Source organism: Rhipicephalus microplus, chromosome 6 (assembly GCF_043290135.1).
Source record: "Rhipicephalus microplus isolate Deutch F79 chromosome 6, USDA_Rmic, whole genome shotgun sequence".
NCBI lineage: Eukaryota > Metazoa > Arthropoda > Arachnida > Ixodida > Ixodidae > Rhipicephalus > Rhipicephalus microplus.
In genome coordinates, this window is record NC_134705.1 from 83,827,025 (window position 1) to 83,839,240 (window position 12,216).

Genomic DNA, 12,216 nt, shown 5'->3' on the forward strand with positions numbered 1-12,216 from the left:
TTGTGTTAATGGCGAGTAAGGCAGGGTTTTCTTCATCCCACCTCACTTCACTCGTGTTGGGCATCAACTTCCAAAGCTGGTCCGATCCAATGAGGACACTCACACCTGGCTCACAATCTACACTCGGGTAAACGACTGCGTCAGCCAGATGTTTCCCCTCCGCTGCGATGGCTTGAAGAAGACGACTCTGCCTTGGTGCTTCAATCATCTCCTCGCAAATAAAGGGCACCACTATGGCCTCAATGTCAATGGTTAGGTCGTCGTGCTGACTGCGGAGCGTGATCTTGACCATTTTGAATCGTCGGGTTGGGTCGCTCGCTCTACCAAACGCACTGATGGCGAGTTCGGTCTCGGCAACAGCAGGTAGACTTAGCTTGGAAGCGACGCTCTCAGTGACGAACGTTCGCTGGCTTCCGTTGTCGAGAACACCGCGTATATAGCAACAATGAGATGAAGTCGTTACCCAAGCTCGAAAAGTCTGGAGAAGAACATCATTGATGAGTCGGGGAACTGAAGCTCTCTGAGTGGAAACTTGCACCGTAGCATTCGGTTTCTTCTGAGCATTAGTCACTGATGGTGTTTCAGAACTACTAGCATTGCACATCGAGGAGGCGTGTCTGCGCTTGCATGCTTGGCAGTGCACTCTCCGCCGGCAATTGCGGACCAGATGTCCTTTTGACGTGCACCGGAAGCATCGACCGTCTGTTACAAGTTTGTTGCGCTTCTCGGCCAGAGTCATGTCACTCGTGCAGTCCTCTGTCTTGTGATCGGTAGCAGCGCAGAAAAAACAGGACGAGGGGGAAGATAGTGTCTTGTTTTGAAGAACGGATGCTGTAGGAGTCGCGGACTGCTTCTTGAATGATCTATTTAATACAGGTACGCTGTTGTTCGATGTCGTTGGCAAATTGTTCACTAAAGAACTCTTTTCTCGACATTCAACTTCGATGCGGAGAAATTTCATCAGCTGCTCAAGTTCCTGATCAGATGAAGCCTGGCTCGTTTCCGTCGTGTTCTCCATACTTTCTTTTTTGAAGTATTCTACGACAATGTCAGCTGGTATGACTTTGAGCAGAACTTCATTCAGCATAGCCGCGTAGGATGACTCCGTGATTCCAAGACTACGCAGTCCCCTCCTGTTTAGTTGAACTGTGTCGAAAAGCTTGCGCAGAGCAGTGACATCACTCGCTAATTTCACTGGTTTGAGCGTGCGCAAATTTCCTAAGTACTTCTGCTCAATGACTTTCTTGTTTCCAAACCGACGTTTCAAAATTTCCAGCGCGTCATCGTAACAAGAATCTGTCACCTGAATACCGGCGACGGCCTGAGCTGCAGGTCCATCTAGAAGTGAGGCCAAGTAGTGAAACCGGTCTGTGTTGGACAGCCTTGGGTTCTCGTGCACGGAGTGCAGGAACATATCCCAAAAGGGTTGCCACTTGATCACGTTTCCATCGAAACGAAGAAGCTCCAGCTTGGGAAGTCGTGCGCCGAACTCACGTTGTGGAAGTCGTTCATGCTCGCTCGGTGCACCCTCACAGGTCCTTGCGCCCATGGCTGGAGTTGTAGACGACGCCGGCGTAGCAGAAGTCTTCAGAACTTCAATGTGGTGCTCGAGCAACGCCAGAGTACTGTTAGCGGCGTCATCGTATTGCATGACCACCTCATAGTCGTCTGCCGCCAGGTCGTCAGTGATCAGGGTTTCAACCTCGTTGTTCAAGGCTTTAAGTTCCACGTTGCTGGCGCGTAGGCGGCCGTGCAGCATTCGAAGTCCAGAAAGCTCGAACTCATTGGACTGGAGCACCTGGTTGACCTCGTTGATGATTCTCGTGTTCATCGATCGCCGCGAGGCCCGCTTGCTCTTCGCTCGCTCCATGTCGGTCTAGCTCGCAGCGCAGCTCACCCACACCAGGAATGAAAGGCTCGGGTCGTTGTAGGCTTGATTCCCGGGTCGTCGGCACCAAAATCGATGTGGGAAAGCCACGCTTCGGAGTTTAAAGGCACCAAATGAAGGAGACGCAAACGCCAGCATCCATGGTAAAAGAGCGTGTTCTATTTCGGCTGGCTCTTCCTCTTCCTCGTCGTTCTCCGTCTCTTGGTGCGCGCGCTATTCGCGCGGGAGGTTCAAACAATTTCCAACACCGCGTAATGTTCGAGTACCGCGGTATGAGGCGAGTTTGTGCACGCTGCGGCGAAGTGGGCCACATGGCGACGGCATGCTCCGCTCCTTTTTGTAAACGGTGCGGAACATTCGGGCACGACACCGAGGGCTGTACAAGCGAATGTAAGCGTTGTGGGGGTCACCACGGGACAAGGGAATGCTTCCGAAGGCGATCCTACGCGTCGGCCGCCCGCGGGTTCCCCTCGACTTCCGACCACGCATCTAACCTAGCCCCACCTAGTGGCTCACTATCACCCCGGTCAGAGAAGCCACAATCGCGGCTTCAGGTGCTTACGCCTAAGTCCAAGCCCAGCACGGCAGCAAGGGAGCAAAACGACGACACCACAAACACAGACTCGCCTACTACCAGCAGCGAGGCGGATTCACCTGCCAGCGAGAGAGAGAAGAGCGAGACGAGCGAGGAGGTTACTGCCGCGCCTTCCGAAACAGAGGCCAGCCTCTCGGATACTGCTTCCGCGCAGTCCGCCCCTCTTTCACCGCTGGCACTCCCGTCGGACCAGGTGGATTGCGAAATTTTACCACCAGTGCAAAATGCGCCTGCCGACGACGTCGCTGAACCGGGAAGGACAGCCCTCTCCATCCCGCCAACGCCGGCCAACGTGTTAGCGCTAGTCACCTCTGAAGACCTGGAGGCCCGTACCCGAGACCCCGCTCAGGATGAACTGCCCATCAAGAGCAAAGGGTACTACGTCCTCCCCGAGGATGGCGAGCGCAAGAACCCAACCCTGACTTGTCCCTCTCCCGCTCAAACTACACGGTTAAGCCGGAAATCTGATGCGAGGACGGACCAGTCGCCCCAAGGCCTCGAGCAGCGGTCACGCTCACGCTCGCGAAGACGCCCTGGTGACGACAAGCGGGACGGGGGCGAGAGGACCGCGAGCAAGGACGCCCGGCAGCGCAGATCTGGGCCGGTAGGCCAAAGCAGCGACAGTGATGCTCCGCCTCACGCGAAGTCGCAGAAGCTTGAACGAGCCGGTGGGGGCAAACGGGAGCCGCCGCCGAAGTCCTGAGAAGGCCACCTGAAGAAAGCAGCGGCGCGCCTGCTCCGACGGCCTCGCCGCCTTCCGCTCTCCCGCTACCCTCACCCTCTGCTGGCCCACTCACCTGGCTGGGCCCCTTCCCCTTCTAATGCAGCACCCTCCTCGCTCCCCTTCGCCCGCGCTCCGCTGATGCCCAACTCGCCTAGTTATCTCGCCTTTCATCGTTCCTTCTCCCCCCAAGAGAGGCACCGCGCTTCGACTGCCGGAACATGGCTATGTTGCGGTTCGCCACACTAAACATCCGTGGCTTTCGCGACAAAAGCAAACAAGCCGCTGTTGTGGCGTTCGCCCGTTCTAAGGGTATCGACCTCCTCTTTCTGCAGGAGACCAACTTCCGCTCCCCGCTCGACGTTACTTCCTTCAGGCGCAACTGCCAAGTTGACGGCTTTTTTTCATTAACATGTGCGAGGGCTTGCGGAGTTGGAGTCGTATTCATCACGAACAGGTTCCGGCAAAAGTCTCACTGTGTCTTTGGCGCGAACGGGCGCACGCTTGTGCTCGACGTCTTCGTCGACGGGTCCAAGGTGCGCTTTGTTAATGTTTATGCGCCGGTGACCAGATCAGACACCAACACCTAATTTAAGGAGCTGCATGGCTATCTGGTGGAGCCCGTTCCCCACGTGGTTCTCGGGGACTTCAACTGCGTCGTGGACTCCACAAGAGACGTTCGGGGCCCGGGTCAAGGCGGCTCAACCTACCACGCCAAAGAGCTGGTGAAGATCCTCCGACACCTGCGTCTCACGGACGCGTGGGTTCACATGCACGGAAACGAGTTCGCCCCCACCCGAACCTCGCGGACAACGGCCAGCAGACCTGATCGAGCCTACGTCCCCGAGCGCCTCGTCGGCTCTATTGCGTCGTGCGAAGTCCTTACCCTCCCCGACGCGCTGGCGGACAGAACAGACCACCTCCCGTTGGTTACAGCGGTGAGGGGGACGCCCGGCCCTCATCCAAGAAACAAAGTTTGGCGCCTCGACCCGGCGCTTATCAAAGACCGCACGAGCGCCCTGAGAATATCCGCGTTCCTGGAAGAGACGATTGAGGCCACCCCCTGTACCAGCCCTGCGGTATGGGACGACTTGAAGGCGAGATGGAGAGCGTTCCTGCAAGAAGAAGGCAGCGTGAGGAAGAAGCGCATTACAAAAGAAATGAACGAGCTACTCCGCCGGATGCGGATTGTACAGAGCGCGGACCACCTCACGACCTGTACGCGCGACTATCTCCACTCGCTCCAAGTTAAGCACGACCGCCTCTTCCGGGAAAACGCGCGCAATGCACGCGAATCACGAGTCGCTGCGGGGGATGCACCAGACCTACTCTTGAATGAGGTGCGAGGTACCGGCTCCCTTCGAATCTCGGAGTTGCAACGGCCTGACGGCAGCCTGATCACAGACGCCACCGAGATCGAAGCGGAGTTTCATAACTACTTCGAGGCCGTTTTTCATGAGCCGGACCCTTGTGGCCCTCCCCCAGAGGCAACACTCATGGCCAGTCTGTGTTCGCGCCTGCCGCGACTCGCCGAAGATGAGGGCACAGTTCTGTGCGGCGCAGCAACAGAAGAGGAACTTCGTGCTGCCATCCGAGCCATGCCACCGAACTCGGCTCCGGGCACTGATGGTCTGACAGCTGGCTTTTATATGACCTTCTTTGAAGTTGTGCGTGTCCCGCTCTTGGCCATGGTAAACCTAGTCCTCCAGCAGCGCGAAAAACCAGCTTCTTTCAGCGAAGGACGCATTGCCCTCATCCTCAAAGATGGCGCATCTCCACGTGAACTGTCATCATGGCGCCCGATCTCTCTACTTAATGTGGACTACAAGATCGTGGCGTCCATACTCAACACCAGGCTGAGGACCTTCTTGCCGGACTTGATAGCTCCCCACCAAGCCTGCGCCGTGCCTGGCCGGTCCATGTTCGCCAACCTCACAGCCACCAGAGATGTTTTTGAATACGCGACCCAGAAAAGAGTCACGGGTGCCTTCCTGTCCCTGGACCAAGCCAAGGTGTTCGACAGGGTTAGGCACACGTACCTCTTTGAAGTGCTCCGTCAATTTGGGCTCCCGCAGGAGTTTGTGGCTGCCATCGAACTCCTGTACACCGACCTGCGAAGTTGCGTCGCGGTGAACGGCACGACAACAGTTTTCTTCCGGTACACGAGAGGCATTAGGCAAGGGTGCCCCTTAGGCCCAACCCTGTTCGTACTCTCGATGGAGCCTCTGCTCGCAACCCTGGCCAGCGACGAACGCATCCGAGGCCTGCCTATGACCGGTACCGAGGAGATCAGAGTCTTGGCGTTTGCCGACGATATATCGCTCTTTCTCAAGGACGCGCGAAGCCTCGACCGCTTCCGCAGCGTATTTGAGCTATACGCTAAGGTGTCAGGAGCCGAACTGAACGAGAGAAAGAGCCGAGCACTGCTCTTCGGTCCGTTTCCTCCTGAAGCAATTGGCGACATAGAACCGGTCAGCACGGTTAAGGTCCTCGGCGTCTACTTTTCCCGAGAAGGCGTCGACGCTTCCGCATGGACGAGGGTCATCGACAGGGCGGCAAAGCTCACCGAGCGCGCAGCACTGCTTAACCTGAACCTGCGTGAAAAGGCCGTCGCAATCAAGACAAGCGTTCTTGCCTTGGCCTCATACGTCAGCAGGGTGACAGTGATGCCGGCGCGGGTGGCCACTCGACTCGGCATGCTAGCAAATGACCTGCTATGGGGCAGGACACCACCCCCCGTCAAACGAGCCCTTCTCCAGTTGGAAGTTAAAGAGGGGGGGCTGGGCCTCCCGCATGCACTCACCTTGAGCAAACTGCTCGCTTCGAAGACGGCTCGCAAGGTGGCGCAAGCTAACAACTATGTCGGGAGGGGCCTGCTGTTCTATTGGAGCGGCCCGTCTAACAGTTGGCTGGATGCCGATCGCCACTCCGGCCCGCACGCTGAATCACCCTCGCCCTTTTACAGGGTAGCTGCAGCGACGGCACGCATGCTGCGCAAGGAAGCGCCGAATTGCGACCCTGACGCAGAGCAGCCGGCCCGAATTGTTGAGGCACTCACGGCAAGCCAGCTCAGTGACGAGGACCGGCAACGAGCGGAGCGAGCTAGGCGCGACCTCTCTCTACTGCATAGCCTGCTCCCAAGTGAAATCCAGGATTTTCTCTGGAAGAGAGCGTGGGAGGTCCTCCCCACTAGGCACCGCTTGAAGAGGCTAGGCATAGTGCCCGACGACCGCTGCCCCAACTGTCGGGAGCCCGAAACCCAAAGGCATGCCTTGTTTGAATGTTCGGCCGCACGCCCTGTCTGGCGCATGGTAGCGCATTGCTTTGGGATTCGCCCCCCACCAGGCCATAAACGCAACAAGGGAGCGTTTGCGAGACTCGTGACCGCCTGCACCCTCTTCGTGGTGTGGCAACGTCGCTCGCTCGCGGAAGCGCGGCGAAAGCCAGTTCGGGCGGCCCCTCCTGCCGTTACGCGAATAAGAAGGTTGCTGTGGGAGCTTCTCTCGTGCGAACTCGAGGCCAGCGGAGAGGAGATGTTCCTGCGCCGCTGGCACACGAAGTTCTTCTTCTTGAGGGAAGGCAAGTTGGTCGCTCCAATTCTACATTACTAACCGCTCTTGGTTTCCGGGGAGTCGACCAACTAAGGATCAATACATGTTCAGTTTAAAACTAAGGTGACCCCCCCTCGCCCCTCTCCCCAGATACACCACTGTAGCGCCTGTTGTCACAAAGCAATTTGGAATCTGGTAAATGAGTTTTTTTTTTGACGCTGTGTTGTGCCGCTGGCCCCGCCTGCTGACACCAAGGGGTGGTCGGTTATTGTACATAAGTATATAGCGCCACATGTTTTTGTATATACCTTTTTTATACTTTGTGAAAGCATAGGTGTATGCTGCGTGCTCGCCCATCAGTATTTATTTCTGTGCATGTAAATAAGACTGTAAATATGTACATAACACGCGACACCCCCACCCCTGCATATTCTTTTGTAAAGTATAGTAGCTGAAATGTGTTTGTCCTTCATTCTTGATTTGTTTAACTTTATAGTTGTAAATATGTATATAGATAACGCGCTGTTTTGTATTTGCTTGTGTAAGCGTACACCTGTATATATTCAATGTTCTCCCGCTGGTTTATTTTGTAAAACACATGTCAATGTACCTGTCCTTTCAGTTTGAAGTTCAATAAACTTCTCTTTGTGTAGTATTATCAAAAATAAGTTTAATATCTTGGATCCAAATAGGATCCGTATCAGATATTAAGCTGATAAGAACAGAGGTTTTCAAAAATGTTAGGAACATTTCTGACCGGAAAGGAAAAACTTGTTCTCATTTTTTGTTCCTTCAACCGGAAAGGAAGAAGGTGGTGTTTCGTGAACTGTGTAGAAAGAGAGAAGGTGAAATAGGAAATAGCAGGGGAGAAAAAGGGAAAGGGGCGTGTGCTGTGTAGTGTCGCCTCTTATTTTTGCGATGTCTTTGGGAGGGTGACTTTATCATCACGTGGCCCAGCGAGTGACAGTCACTTTATGACCACGTGCGCGCAGTACACTTCCCGAGAAGCTGCAATGGTCTCGCTCACTGCAAGCTTCTTAAGTAACTGGAGATACCTCCGGCTGCAGAGTTTTTTGAAAACTCTGTCATTTGCCGGGTCCCAGGAGCCAAGCATGCCGACGACGACTGCCTCGATCGTGACTCTCTGGTAGCGGCGGAGCAAGAAGTCCCGAACTGGTTCGTATTTCCGTTCCTTTTCCAGTCGGGCTGCCTCGAGTGCTTTGAGCCGGTTGTCAAAGGGGCAGGTCACGTCCACGATGATCGCCTCTTCCCCCCTGGCGAGAACGAGGTCGGGGCGAAGGTTGGTGGTACCAACCGCTCTGTTTTCATGCGTGACCGTGAACTTCTTGCTGGCGGCTTGTTTCACCCGCTCCACAATCTTGTTGTGACGACTGGTGTAGGCCATGCTGTGGCGCATGCAGTGACCCAGGACGTGCGGCAGCGTTTCCACTGCGTAACCGCACACACGGCACCGTTTGTCGGCGGAGGTGGTCCATGGGTTGGCTCCATTCACAGGTAGGAGGTTCAGGCGTGCCCTGTGAATGAAGCGCCAGTCGCAAAAGCGGGTGAACTTGCCGGAGCGCATAAAGTGGGAGCTGCTCGGGTCTGCGGCGACGCATTCCATTGCCTTCCCTTGATTAGGCATTTCGTGAAGGAAGCGATCGCGTGCTCGCATCATTCTGAAGCGCAGCGTTCTCACCACTTTTCTGCGTTTCTTTGACGTGAGAGTTTCCTCTCCGTCACACGTGATGCTGGTCCCCCCGTCCTCGAAAATTTCCCAGGTGATGTGTAGCTTGCGGGAAGCCTTCCGAGCCTCGGTCCAGACGGACTGTAGTTGTGTTGGCCGTGCCTGGAAAACGCCCTCCGTTTCGCCGCTGAGGTAGCAGGCGAGCTCCTCGTTGGTGGCCTGCCTGCGAATGCGCTTGGAGACAATTTTGGTTAGCGCTTCGAAGGCAAGTTCCCGGACCTCGAGATCGGCCGAGGTCAGAAGCTTGAAGGCGTTGTCCACGCGGCAGGCGTCACTTGTGTCTGCGGCGAGGGGGATTCCAGCTGCTCCGGCCGCTGCGCTGCCGTAGAGGTAGTTGTTTGCAGCGTTACCTGGAAGATAAAGAGTTTTCTTTATCAGCGGCCGGAGTGCGTCGTCTAGGCGGGCCCATTCCGCCTTGCCCACTTGTCCGCACCGCATGGCGAAGTTGAGTGCTGGAAAGACAAAAGTTTTCAGTGCATCAATTCGCTGCCATGGGGCAAGCATGGACTCGAGCAGGGTGCGGCCGACGGAGATCGCCTCATCAACCTTAGAGCGGTCTTGGAGAAGGCTGAACCCGACGGGGCGTCCTAGAAAAGATTGACTCTCGTAGTCACTGATGCGAGGGATCTCTTCTCCGTCGACGAAGAATTTCGTGTCCCTAGTGCCTACGGGAGTCCTACCAGAGAGGTGCAGGCTTCTGCACTTCTTGGGGTTCAGCCGAAGTCCCAGCTGGCCCGCGAGAGCTGCCACGACGTTGATGCGGTCCTGCAGTTTCTTGGGGCTGTCCGCCAAGGGGGTCAAATCATCGGCGTAAGCCAGCACATTGTGCTGCCTCTCACCACCTTGGACCGCCCGAATGACTGGATCGAGCACCAAGTTGAAGAGTAAGCCGCTCAGTGGGCAGCCCTGTCTAATTCCGGCGGAGATTGTGACTGGGGCCGTTGTCCCAGCTTCGGCGACAATCCGGGTGGTGTTGTCTCGGTAGAGGTCTGCGATGATTGCGCAGAAGTCCTCTCCTGCACCTGCACCACGAAGAGAATCGATTAGTGCGTTGTGCGGAACTGAGCCAAATGCGTTGGCGAAGTCGAGAAAGGCCACGCAAAGGTCACCACCGCCGGCCCGCGCGGCGTCCAGGCGCTCCTGCTGCACGAAGTTGTGTTCAAACACGCCGTCGTGCGGCAGCAACCCCTTTTGACACCTCGAGAGCACGTCATGGTCACACACCCACTGCTGCATGCGGGAAGCTAGGCAACCCGCATACAGCTTGGAGATGGTGTTCCCAAGGGCAATGGGTCTCCGATTCGTGACCTCACTCGGATCAGCCTTCTTGTGGATGAGGATGGTCCTCGTTTCCTTCCAGGCGTCGGGCACTTGCTTGAACTGGAGGCACACGTTGAATGCTGCGGAGAGAAAGAGACCATCAGGATCATGTTCTTTCCAATGACGGTAGGTGATCCTGTCACTGCCGGGGGCCGTGTTTTCGCATCTGCGAAGACGGGCCGCCACCTCGTCGCTGGTGAATCGGGCGAGGCAGATCTCTGTCATGTCGTCCGGGCGAGCCTTGTTAAGGAGCAGGTGGGTGTTCCCTTCCTTCGGCGCCCATGTTTCAGCAAAGTGTTGCTCCAGTCTGTCCAGCGGAATCTCGCAGTGTTTGGTTTCGCCCTGTACGATGATACGAACAGCCCGACGGCGGTTGCGACGATACAGGCTCTGTATCTGCTGGGCGTTGTTCGGGTTGGTCGGGACGCGGGGTTTCCCACCGGCAGGGTTGTCTGGAATTTTCGCCTCCCTCCTCACCGCCGATACGGCCTCCTCCAGGATGGAGAGGAAGTCGTCCCAGCACTCAGCAGTGGCGGGCTCCCGAAGCAGTTGCCGGATTCGCTGGGTTTGCTCTGCGAGTACGCTTGTGTCGTCGATTGGCCCGGAGAGGGTGATCTCGCCGGGGTTCACTGTCTGTGGGGCGGGGTCCTGTGACTCGCCGCCTGCGTCGTCTATCGAAAGTCCCTCGGATGACGCTGGATGTGTGGGGGAGTCGACGCTGTGGGTGATACTCCTGGCTGATGGACTTGCTTGAGGGTCCTCCTGTGCTGTTGCCAAGCTTTGTTGTGGTGCTCCTTGCTGGCTGGTCCTCTGATTAGCGCGGGCTGTGTCTGGATCCTGCTGGAGACGGGACGAAAACCGTGACCCTTCTGGTGGTGACTCCTCCTCGCTGGTTGCTGATGGAATTGTCGCATCCCTGGAGCTCTGGCTTGGAGAGCAAGCTGTGCTGCCTAAGAGAGGAGGGAGAGGGGTAGGGGCCCGGTCCGGTGATGGTGGCCGGGAACGCCGTGGGTTGTCGTGGTCCGTGTCGCTGTGCGGCGACTCATGTTGCCTGGGACTCGGCGTGATGGAGGACGCGTTTCCAACCTGTGAGAACAGAGAGGCACATGAAGACCTGCTCCTCGCGGTGGAGGCCTCGCTAGGCGTGGGCGATGGGGTGCCCGTGGTTGCCGAAACCCGGTCAGGGATTTCCTGCAAGTCACCTAGAAGGGGGGAGGAAGGTGTGAGTGCCAGCTCTGTTGGTGTTGGAGAGTCCGGCGTTGCGCTCAGTGTCGCGCTGTCCTCGCTTGGTGATGATCCCGTTGACGTCGTTGAGTTGGAGCTCTGTGACGATCGAAGGGTCATTGTCCGTGTGGCTCGGTTGCCGGCAGCAGCGCGGGGCGGTCGGCCAGTCGGAGTTGCAGTAGGTGCAGCCCTCGAAGTCCTTGCAGTCGGTGGTCGCTCGTTCATGTGCTGTGCTTTCTGTTTTTTGTGTTTGCGCATGTGGTTGTCCAGTCCTTTCCTTGTTGTCATGGTGGCAGGGCATTGTGGACACTTGTGCCTGTTGAGGTCGAGGGGCGACACCTCGTGTCTACCTCTTGAGATGCAGGAGTGGAGTGTGGGATGCAGCCCAAGGCCGGTCGTGGAGCAGAGGGTACAGGTGTATGCCACCTTTACTTTGAGCTCATGCTCGTCTAGCAGATGCCGCACCAAGCTTTATCGCCTGCTTGTCCAGCTGATCCCGGAGTACCGTACCCCACATTTGTCTATGGGGCAGGTGAAGCTGTGTGGGATTGGGAAGAAGACATCAAGGGTCCGTCCCTCCTTGCCTAGCTGGGGTTGGTTTTGGGCATCTCGCGGCCTCGGTGCAGTGGGCGTCCCGGCCTCCCCTGTATTCGGGGCACCTACCTCCTCGGACATCACCTACTGGCGGGCGAACACTTCTAAAGACAACAGGATTAGCACGGCCGGATGTACATCATTGCGAGAACACTTAGGCATCTTGTGAAAAAACACTTCAATAAAAGACGGCACTGTACACTTGAGCAAGAAGTAGAATGATGGACAGGAGATAGAGAAAGAAGAGAGGAAAGAGAAAAAAAAAGGTGGGGGTGGGGGGTGATCGTCAACCCATGCTTAAGTGGAGCTGACGACCTAAGACAAAGGGGAAGAAAAGGAGGTAGTGTGTGACCTCCTCCCCCTGGTCGGGGGGGAAGACAGAAGAGGGGTGCGCTCGCCCAGAAAGGAAAAGGAAGAGAAAGAAAGTGGAAAGAAAAAGGAAAAAAAAACACGGCGTGCGCACCAGTGAGAGTCGCGGGCTACCAGCTACATGGCGAGTGCAGCTGGCTGCCCCAAGAAGGCAGAAGGAGTACCGACTGCGGCAGCAGAGAGGAGGGTACGAGAAGGAATTAGTAA

At 56.5% G+C, this 12,216-nt stretch overlaps 1 long non-coding RNA gene and 1 pseudogene across 1 annotated transcript in view; both read right to left on the reverse strand.

Annotated features, from left to right (window-relative positions):
• Positions 1–12,216, reverse strand: part of LOC142765343 (uncharacterized) — a 104,085-nt gene that overhangs the window by 90,410 nt on the left and 1,459 nt on the right. The window lies entirely within an intron of this gene.
• On the reverse strand, positions 7,403–7,503 carry LOC142766565 (U2 spliceosomal RNA; annotated as a pseudogene).